This window comes from Crocodylus porosus, unplaced genomic scaffold (genome assembly GCF_001723895.1).
Source record: "Crocodylus porosus isolate Cpor-Errol unplaced genomic scaffold, CroPor_comp1, whole genome shotgun sequence".
Taxonomy (NCBI): Eukaryota; Metazoa; Chordata; order Crocodylia; family Crocodylidae; genus Crocodylus; species Crocodylus porosus.
Window position 1 is genome coordinate 90,229,759 of NW_017728906.1, and position 9,805 is coordinate 90,239,563.

Here is a 9,805-nt window from a genome sequence, read left to right on the forward strand (position 1 = left end):
CTCAAACAGCCCTGCCAATGGCTCCGCAATGACACCAGCCAATTCCCTCAGCACCCGCAGATGAAGGTCATCCGGGCCTGCCGACTTGAACACATCTATGCCCTCCAGGTAGTCCTTAACTAGGTCTGAACTAACAGTCAGGGGACTCACATCCTTCCCGGGCCTCCCTATGCTATCACCTGAGAGCACCCCATTGTCAGCGGACAGGAACACGGAGGCAAAGAACTTGTTGAAGAGTTCTGCCTTCTCTTGCATGTCTGTCACCAACTGCCCTGCCCTGCCTCATAGGGGTCCAACGTTACCCTGAGACTTCTTGCTACCTATCTACTTGAAAAAGGACTTTTTGTTCTCTTTAATCCCAGAAGCTAATCTAAGCTCCAGTGCTGCTTTAGCCTAGTATTGTATTAGCCTAGTATTTAGTATTATTCTTGTTTTTTGTTGGACCCATAAAAACCTGTTGCACACAGAAAATGACTTCCTCTGCTAAGGTCTTCACATCAGGCCTGAATGACCCAGAGTCATTTGCCCACTTACAAGATGGTCTCTTGAGCTCACAGAATTCAGAGGAGCTGTGCTAGTGAGAAAAAAGAATCAGGCCCAAGTGTGTGTGTATAAATCTTGCATGTTATTGCAAATAGGACTCAAGTATGGATTCTCATAGCCCATACAGAGCAGGGAATTATAGCAAGCTATTAGGAGCTGTGGAAATTAATTTGCTTTGAAGGCAGTCTTTTTACATAGTACCAATTTTCTGAAATTATATTTATATGGAATTTAACAGCACACAGCGCAGTTGTTAAAAAGCTCTTCTTCAGTCTTTAGACAAACATTAAAGTTTATTTTATTTTACTGCATTTTGCAGTAACTGTAAAGAGTGCTGTGAAAATATAGAAAGAACTCCTTATGCAGAAAGATGGTGGAAAAAATCACTGCAATGCAAGTGTGTTTTAGTATGGATTTTTTTTTAAGCTTGACTAATTATGATTATTTAAAAAGCAGTACAAAGAATGTTATTTTGGGCTCTAATGCATTAAAGGGTCAATAGCATTTTATTTGTGGTTAAAGAACACCAATACATTACCATTATAAGCTTGCTTGCAAACGTGTGGCCCCTGATTCTCAGTGCAGAGTAGTTTCACAGGTGGAGTGACCTTAACACAATTATTGACATAGACACATGTGTAGATACATGTGATCACTACACTGCTGTAGGACACCGTAGGATGAAGCACAAGAATAATTCCACTGAGGTCAGTGATTTATCATTAGGGAGGTGAAAGAGGCCAGCATTGAGTCCAATACACTATAAACTTCTATGAGGTTGTTTGATAATGACAGGAACAATGTTGTTGAAAGTAGAGCAGGGAATGATTCTCTAGAGTGCTCTTCTGTGGCAGCAAGGGGAAACTATGAACATAGTGAAAAGTAATTTAATGTTTTATTCCTTTGATTCCTTTCTATAGTGCTTCTATGGGCTACAAGAGCTCAGCCCTGGCCCCAGTACCAGTGATTTGAATTCTTTAATCTGTTTCCATTACTCTGCCAAATTTGAGTTTCTTAATCCCTTTCCTTAGTGGAAAGGGAACTCTCTGTTCCACCTTAAGATTCATGTGTTATTAAAAGTTAGAGAGAACTTGCAAATTCTTTTGCCTTTCATCTAGAAGTAAATCCTGAAGTCCAGATACTACCTCTGAGACTTAGGGAAATGGAAGGAGATGCGACACAGGGGCTGAGTTTTATTTTATTTGCCATAGAGTAAACCTATTAAAGTAATTGATACTATGGTGTTAAAAGACTGGCAATACAGAAATCAGAATCAGACCCAAACTCTAGGTATTTTGCTTGTTAGTTTTCCAAAATAGCAAATAGACATATGCAGAGGTAATTTACATTTTATTGTAGTTGTTGACATACTCCTCTTCTTACAGTGCTTAGAGTCAGCCAGTAAAGAACTTAGAAGGTGGCTGGAAAACAAGAGAAGCGAGTAACAACTGAGCCATTGAAGGTATATAGGATATATATAAGATGAGACAGACATCTTAACTCTTCCTCTGCTTTCCAAACATGTGACAGCTTTCAGTGTGATTGCTGACCTGCCATGAAGCAACAGAATACACAATGGCTGTCAGACTTCCTAAGGGAAATGACACCTCCTTTCTGGTTTTATCAAAAGCATAGGACCGAATACTAGAATATCAGCATAGGTCAAATCTTTTTTTCCCATTTAGAGCCCTGTGAAAATCAATGGAGTTTTGTAAAGATATGTCCATCTGCACACTGAGCCCTACAGACTTGTTGTTAGTGAGTAGAGGTTGACAATACTTGAAAAAGGAAAAGCAAATCACTTTAGACATACTTGCACCATCAACTGATGGTGATTCTCCATCGTCTTCCAAAAGACTCCGGATCCTACTTAAATGAGGCAGTGTTCTCCCCAGCTAGGGACAGAAATTACACATAAACCAATTTAAGTGATCAGAAACTGGTTTAAACCTGTAACAGAACAGAAGCTCAGTGCACATAAACCAGTTTCAAAATAGCTGAAACTGGTTTAAGATAAACCTAGTTGAACGTAGCATCAGATTTATCTGATTTGGGTCAAACTGTTTTATGAAACTTCTGCCCCAGACCCTTTCCTGGTTCAAGTTAAATCACAGTCCCCCAGAAACCCAACATTTTGCACCCCTCAGCTGGGCTGGGCTGGGCTGTCTGCTCCAGAGAGCAGGGCTAGTACCACCCCTCTGATCCTTAGTTGGAGCAATGAGGCCTGGCTGACAAGGAGGTGCAGGGGGTCAAGCCCAGCTGGGGATGCAGCCCAGTCTGCAGTGGGGAGGAGAGAGAACTGCTACCCCAGACAAACCCTAGCTGGGGTTTGGGGCCAGGAGGGGGGTTAAACACCCCTTCCCTCACTCAAACTTAGTGCTGGCTGTCACTGTAGACTACAGATCCCAGAGACACCTGGAAGCAGGAGGAAAGAGTGATGGGCAACCCTGCAGACTCCTTCTGTTGTGATTGTGGACCGCAAATCCCAAAGACCTTCAGGGCCAGCAGAAAAAGGAAGTGAACACACAGCACATGCTGGCTATGTGCCAGAGAACTGTGCTTTAGTGTCCCCCCCTCCACACACACACACTTCTGGCCTCAGCCAGTGCAGGCCTGGGGCTGCATTTCCTGAATCAAAGGTAAATGTCTGTCACTTCTGTTTCAATTTAATCTCTGCAGTTTAAACTAACCTGGAAGGGCTGAATCAATTCAGCCTTGGGCTTTTTGACTATCTGTACTTAGTCCCATCAACAGAAAATAGCACAATTTGCTGGTTTTAATGACAAAGAAAGAAAAACAAAAGTTGCCTATGTTTGAGGTAGCACAAAAGTATTACATGCTTGTCAGAAGCAGCAAGTTTATTCCTCTGAACAGAAATTTAGAAGCAGAGGAAAAAACACAGATTAATGTTTCCTATGTTTCTACACACAGACTGCATTTACCCGTGCTGCCCCTCCCAGTCTATTTGAGAAGTCACTGTTACCGAGTTTTTCTTTCTTGTTCATTGGCAGTGCCAGCTTTTCTCCGCACTCCTGCCTTTACAATTCTCCAATGACTTTTCTTTTGAAAACATGGCATAAAAGTTTCTTGTATTCACCTTCAGGATAAACTAATCTATGTTACCCCAAAACATAAACCCTTCTTTTCTTAATCCCTTCCAATGTTAATTGCAGTCACTTATTACTCCTAGTTTTAAAATTAGAAGAAGAACTCTGGATGAGATTGATTGATTACAGAAAGCTGTGTAGCACAGAGGAAATGGAAGACCATGTGACATTGCATTGTTCCAATCATAGGGCAGCTTATATAGCCCCAGAACCATCTTAACATTCAGTTGCAGCAGCTATGTAGCTGTTCTTCTCACACTCTAACTACAGCTCCTACACTGAGATCTAGAAGAAGGAAAAGGATGAAGCTGCTACACCAATTCTATATCACCTGGGCTAGGGACAGAAGTTACACATAAACTGGTTTAAGTCATCAGACACTGGTTTAAACCTGTAACAGAACAAAAGCTCAGTGCATATATATAAGCTTCAAAATGGTTGAAACTGATTTAAGATAAACCTAGTTGAATGTAGTATCAGACATAACTGATTTGGGTCAAAATGGTTTATGAAACTTCTGTCCCAAGTCACTTCCTGGTTTAAGTTACATCAGAGGCCCCCAGAATGCTTTGCAGCCCCAGAATGCTTTGGGCTGTGCTGCCTGCTCCAGCAGAGAAGGGTTGGGGGGAGGTGGGAGGGAGGCAGGGACCACCCCCCTCAAGCAAACCCCAGCTGGGGTCTGGGGCTAGGGAGTGGGGGTTAAACCCCGCTTCCCCTGAGTACAGTGCTGCCCTCCTCTGCTAAACTTAGCATTGGCTGTGACTGTAAACTACAAATCCCAGAGATACCTGGAAGCAGGAAGACAAAGTGATGAGCAACCCTGAAAAGTCCTGCTACTGTGATTCCAGACTGCAAATCCCAGAGACCTGAGGGGCAGCAAAAAGAGGAAGTGAACACATAGTCCATGCTGGCTGCCATGATCTAGTGCCCCCCCAGCTTCTGGCCTGAGTCACTGCAGGCATTTGGTTGCATTACCTGAATCAAAAGTAAATGTCTGTATATTTGTTAGTCAGTTTAATCACTGCATCTTAGCCTAACTTGCAAAGACTGAATTGATTCCACCTCAGGCTTTCTGACTGCCTGTACTCAGCCCTTGTGATTATATTGCACAAGCTTGAGCCCACAGAGCATATATAGTCATACTATAATTCACAGAACAATGGTGGGATTGGAATAATTTCTATTGGTCAGAACATGCATGGTGTCAAGTCAAGTAATACATCTTCTATAGCTATATTACAGGTGTATACCAATTGAACTGATTTTCTAAGCTGGACCTTTGCCCTTGATCTAACTAATAGGGCTGTGTGAAATTTCACTGGCCATTTCATTTTGACACTGTTTTGACTCATTTCGAGGTCGAAACAGTCAAATCCAAGCAAAACAAAGGGTGTCAAAACAGCCTTAAAACAAAATGAGGCTAGTGGAAACATTTCAAAAGTCGAAATGTTTCAACCATAGTGCTGGGGATGGGAAGTCAATCCAGCTGGGGTGATTTCCCATCCCTGGCGCTAGATTGGGTTGGGGCCAGGGAGTCAGCCCAGCTGGGGTGATTTCCCATCCCCTGTGCTAGATCGGGCCAACTCCCCATCCCCACCCCAGCTAACTCCCTGCCCCCGGTCCGATCTAGCACCAGGGATGGGGGGTCAACCCAGCTGAGCTAATTCCCTGCCTCCAGCCTAATCTAGCAAAAATGTTGAAGCAGCATTGAAACAGCCTCATTGTTTTGACAAAGCAAAATGGAACAGCTGTTTTGAATCAAAATGGAATTCGAAATGGAACGCTGTTCTGTGGAAACCTCAAAACTCAAGGTGAAATGGACATAACTGCTTCACACAGCCCTACTAATTATCCTGTCTCTGGAACTGCTGTAAATCGGGACAACTGTATTGAAGCCAGCATTCCTCATTCTTGAATCCAGCCAAGCTGTGTTTGACAAAGGGTTCAATGGACAAGGGCAGGTCAGGTTTTGGGCCATGTTTTTGCTTTCATGTGTTGCTGAGATCGCTCCCAGAATAATTTAGAGCAGCCTAAAGGATGTTTTAATTTGGGCCTAGCATCAAGGATTTTTTGCACCAAACTGGAATTGCTGGAGCACAGCAGTACCCCTTCACTAGCAATAAGCCCATGCTCAGGGATTGTCACCATGCCAGGAAATGCTCAACTAGCCAAGTCAAGCCAGCATTATGGTACTTTGTGTTTTATGGAAAAATTAATACTCTGGAGTTGAACAAGGGACCTGATCCTATGAAGTTCCATGAGTGTAAGTGAAAGGAAGGCAGGATAAACAGGATTTAACATGGTAAAGTGTTTAGGAATCCTTCGGAATTATGTATGGTTTACAACACACATCATATGCAGCTCAGTAGTGTTAACATTTCTATTACAGCCTTACATTTTGCACACCCTGATTTTTCTGACATTAACTGTGCCATCTAGATGCTTCATTAAGGTTGTACATTTTACCACTCAACATAATAATAAGTACATTAATACTAATGCTAAATATAAAAGAAATGGCATTCATGTTCATTTTTTGCACTGGGAATTAAGAGTCAAACCCTGTGCCTGTTACTCACATGGATAATCCTTTGTGCAAGTAATCCCCTGAAGGTTAGTTTCATGGGCAATGGCTAAAGGACTGGTCTGTGGAATGCATCATTTGGATTTTGCTTGCTCTCCCTTTGCTGATAGTTTGCTCAGGCACCTTTACTAAAATGTGAATGTGGTAAGAAATGAAAAATTGTGTTGTATTCAATTCTATATAATTATGTCTCCCAATAAATATGTTAGGGCAAATCATTTTTGCTTTTGGGAAAGCCAGAGGCTTCTCCCTGACTAATCTGTTAGTGGCAAGTCACTCAAATATGGAACTGGAGTGTTCAGCATCTATGTAGATTGCTGAAGAGAAATTAAATTGCAATAGACACTATCACCTCCCCCCACATCCCAATTACTTCTGTTAATGGTAGTTTTAAATCAATAAAACAATGTTAAGTAAAATAGAAAGAGAAATTACTATAACTGTAGTTGAATCTGGTTCCTGAATCTTCCAAATTACTTCCTACATTTATCATTAAGCAGATAATTCACTTTTTTCCCAAGCTCCACCAGGGCAAAGTGTTCCCTGTTCACATTAAAAATAAATTTGACTTCAAGGAAAAATGAAATGAATAATCTGGCAGAGTGATGTACTTCCGGAGCCCATGTTGCCCTACTTATATCTGTTCAAAATGTTGCTGAAAAGATTGTTTTCCTCCGAAGATCATTGTCATCTTCATCACTACATCTATCACAGGCCTCCTGCCTTCTTTTTAAGCCTTTTGTAGCCTATTCCCACATTTCCATCATCCCATAGACACTACTAAGATGATGATCCTCATTTCCTCATTTACTAATAACATCAGCTATGTATTTCCCATCTGTCAGGTTTCCAAGATGTACCATTATACTTTCTCCTAACTCACCACTCATTCATAGGAAGAACTCTTTTAAATCTTTCCTTAAAATTTCCTTTACTAAGATGTTTACAAAACACTCAACAACTAGCACGCACTGACCCTCCTCTGTTATGCTGTTTGGAATTGCCTTATCGTTACTTTATGTTCCCCTCTGTGCTTTTTTGCATTCAACTCTGGTTCTCATCTTACACTTAGATTATAAGCTCTTTCAGGAAAAGGGGCCATTTTTTTTAGTTGTGTTTGTTTAACAAATTTGGATCTCTACCTTGCTGGGATCCTGTGACCCCTGCTGACTTCCTGCCCTTTGGGCAGGGGGCTGGACTTGATGATCTCTTGAGGTCCCTTCCAGCCCCAGTGTATATGAAATCTATGAAACACCAAGAAAACAGGACCCAGACCCATAATTGCAACCCCCAACTTTAGTATCAGTCACTTGAGTTTCATCCTTCTTTACTATGGCACTTCTTTATGCAGGAATGAAGAACAAGTCCGCTAAAGATACAGGGGCCTAAGAACAAGAAACATCAGCTCCAGACAGGAACAACTCTCTGAACGAGCCTCACTGCATGGAATTTAGAGTTGTGTGAACATAGGAATTCCAGAGTAGGATTGCAGAAGTTATAAGCAGGGATCGTAGAAATCCATTTGACATGGAAAAACATGGAGTTTACATTTTTACAGAGAATCTTTAGAATGACCAGGGGGGGAAAAACTTAATAAAAATTAAATGCTGGCTCTCCAGTGGGAGCCAGCAGTTCTCATGGCCTCAGCAACAACCCACCAGGGGGGAGAAGCTGCTGGCACATAGGAAAGCAGCCAATATGGCAGCTGCCCGCTCTTCCCTCTGCCACTGCTCAGCCAAGAGGGCTGCCCATAATGTGGCCCCACCCCTCCCTACCATTCAGCAATGAGGGGCAAGGCCACTGCCAGAGCCCCTCAGCCAATCAGCGTTGTGGGGGTTGGTCATTAAAATGCAGACTTTAATTTTTTTATTGGATAATTTGGGTTTTTATCACCCAATCTAGGGCCCTGGTTATGAGGTCAACAAGACTTTAATCATCTATTCATTAGCAATTTGTTAATTAACATATTTTCACTTGTATGGGATTTCCACATATAGTTTGACAGGGGTATTATCCTCTTATTAAACATCAAAAGAAAAGAAACATGAAGCTATAGTCCAAGCTCTGGACAGCATTTGAAGAATGCTTTGCTTTCCTTGAGCAAGTGTTTGTCAAAGAGACTCTTTGCTGACTGTGGAAGCTTATTTTTAAGCATTATTATGTGGAAATATTTTTATTAATGAGAATGAATGAACACAAATGTAATATATGCTGCAGCATATATGTAGGACCATCTGTACTGCATCACAAGATGGACCTTAAATTCTGTAAAAGAATCTCATTTCTGCATCAGATTCTGTGGCAGGCTCAAATATAGTTGAAGGGGGAAAAAAGATACTCATTTTTACATGAACGACACATGCCCCCAGCAGCTGGGGGGGGCACGGAAGCGGGAGCATGGTGGTGGCGGAAGCGTGGCGGTGGTACGCAGGGGAGCTTCTGCAGACACTGCCAGCACTGTCAGTGGTGGGGGGCGGAGGAGCGGTGGCAAGTACCAACTGGCTGTGTAAGTGGTACCTTTTTGTAGGAATGCACCGCCATGCTCAGGGGTTGCATATGCACCTGTGTGCACCCCTACGCATTGCCCCTGAATTTTTAAGTGGAAGCAGGAAAGCAGGTCCTATGTTTATTTTGGGATATGCAAATTGAACAGTGAAAAGTTTGGTGGTGAGATTTTGCTTGTATCATTAGATTGAACAGCTAATGTTTCAGATTTTCCAGGAATGATCCCAGTTTCACTGATGGTCCCATTCCTGCAATGGTTTCTTTTGAAGCCTGAGCTGACCTGGTTTTCCATGTTTTGAATCAAAACTTACTTTCATATCTACAAAATGCTCATTGCTGATGTATTGCTACCCTGACATGAAATGTTTCATGCCCGTTTTGCTCATTGTATTAGAATCTGCAGAGAATGATATAGAGCTTATCAGGAAAGAGCCTTTCAATAAAAGATCACTGCTCTCTGGCTTCTTGTGGGGAAGCGTCCCTGAGCTTTTCTTTCCTCCTTTCTATATTTACTTCATTCAAAAGAAAAGTAAGTGAGGGACAGAGGATCTGAGGAAGACAAGCTTTGCTGCTCCAGAGGGAAGCTTTTCTGACTCAGGAAAAGCAGACCCATAAGAATAGCCAGAATGTTTGACACACCTAAACAAAGTTTTATCATAAAAGTGTCGCTCAGGCCTGTAACTGGTGCATCAGTAACTCAGGCCTGTAACTGCTGGCTCTTGCTAGGTCCTGATAGCTCAAGGTTACTATATGTCCAGGTTTTCCCAAGTATGTCTTCTTTTTGGGCCCTCCAATCTCCCTCTGGGCAGTTTTTTGAAATCTGAACCAATGTCTGGGAGTTTGTTCTGCTCCTCAGGCAGGAGCAGGTGGAGGACCATTGGAGGCACCTTGTGTGTCTGTCTATGCACATGGCCAGTGTGAAGTCTGGCAGGATGGTGGGAGCAGCCTTGGCAGCTGGATGCAGGTACGTCTTTGGGGGATGGGAGTTGGAGGGCCAAGGCTTGAGGTCTGTCATAGTTTCATAGTTTCTAGGGTCGGAAGGGACCTGAGTAGATTATCTAGTCCG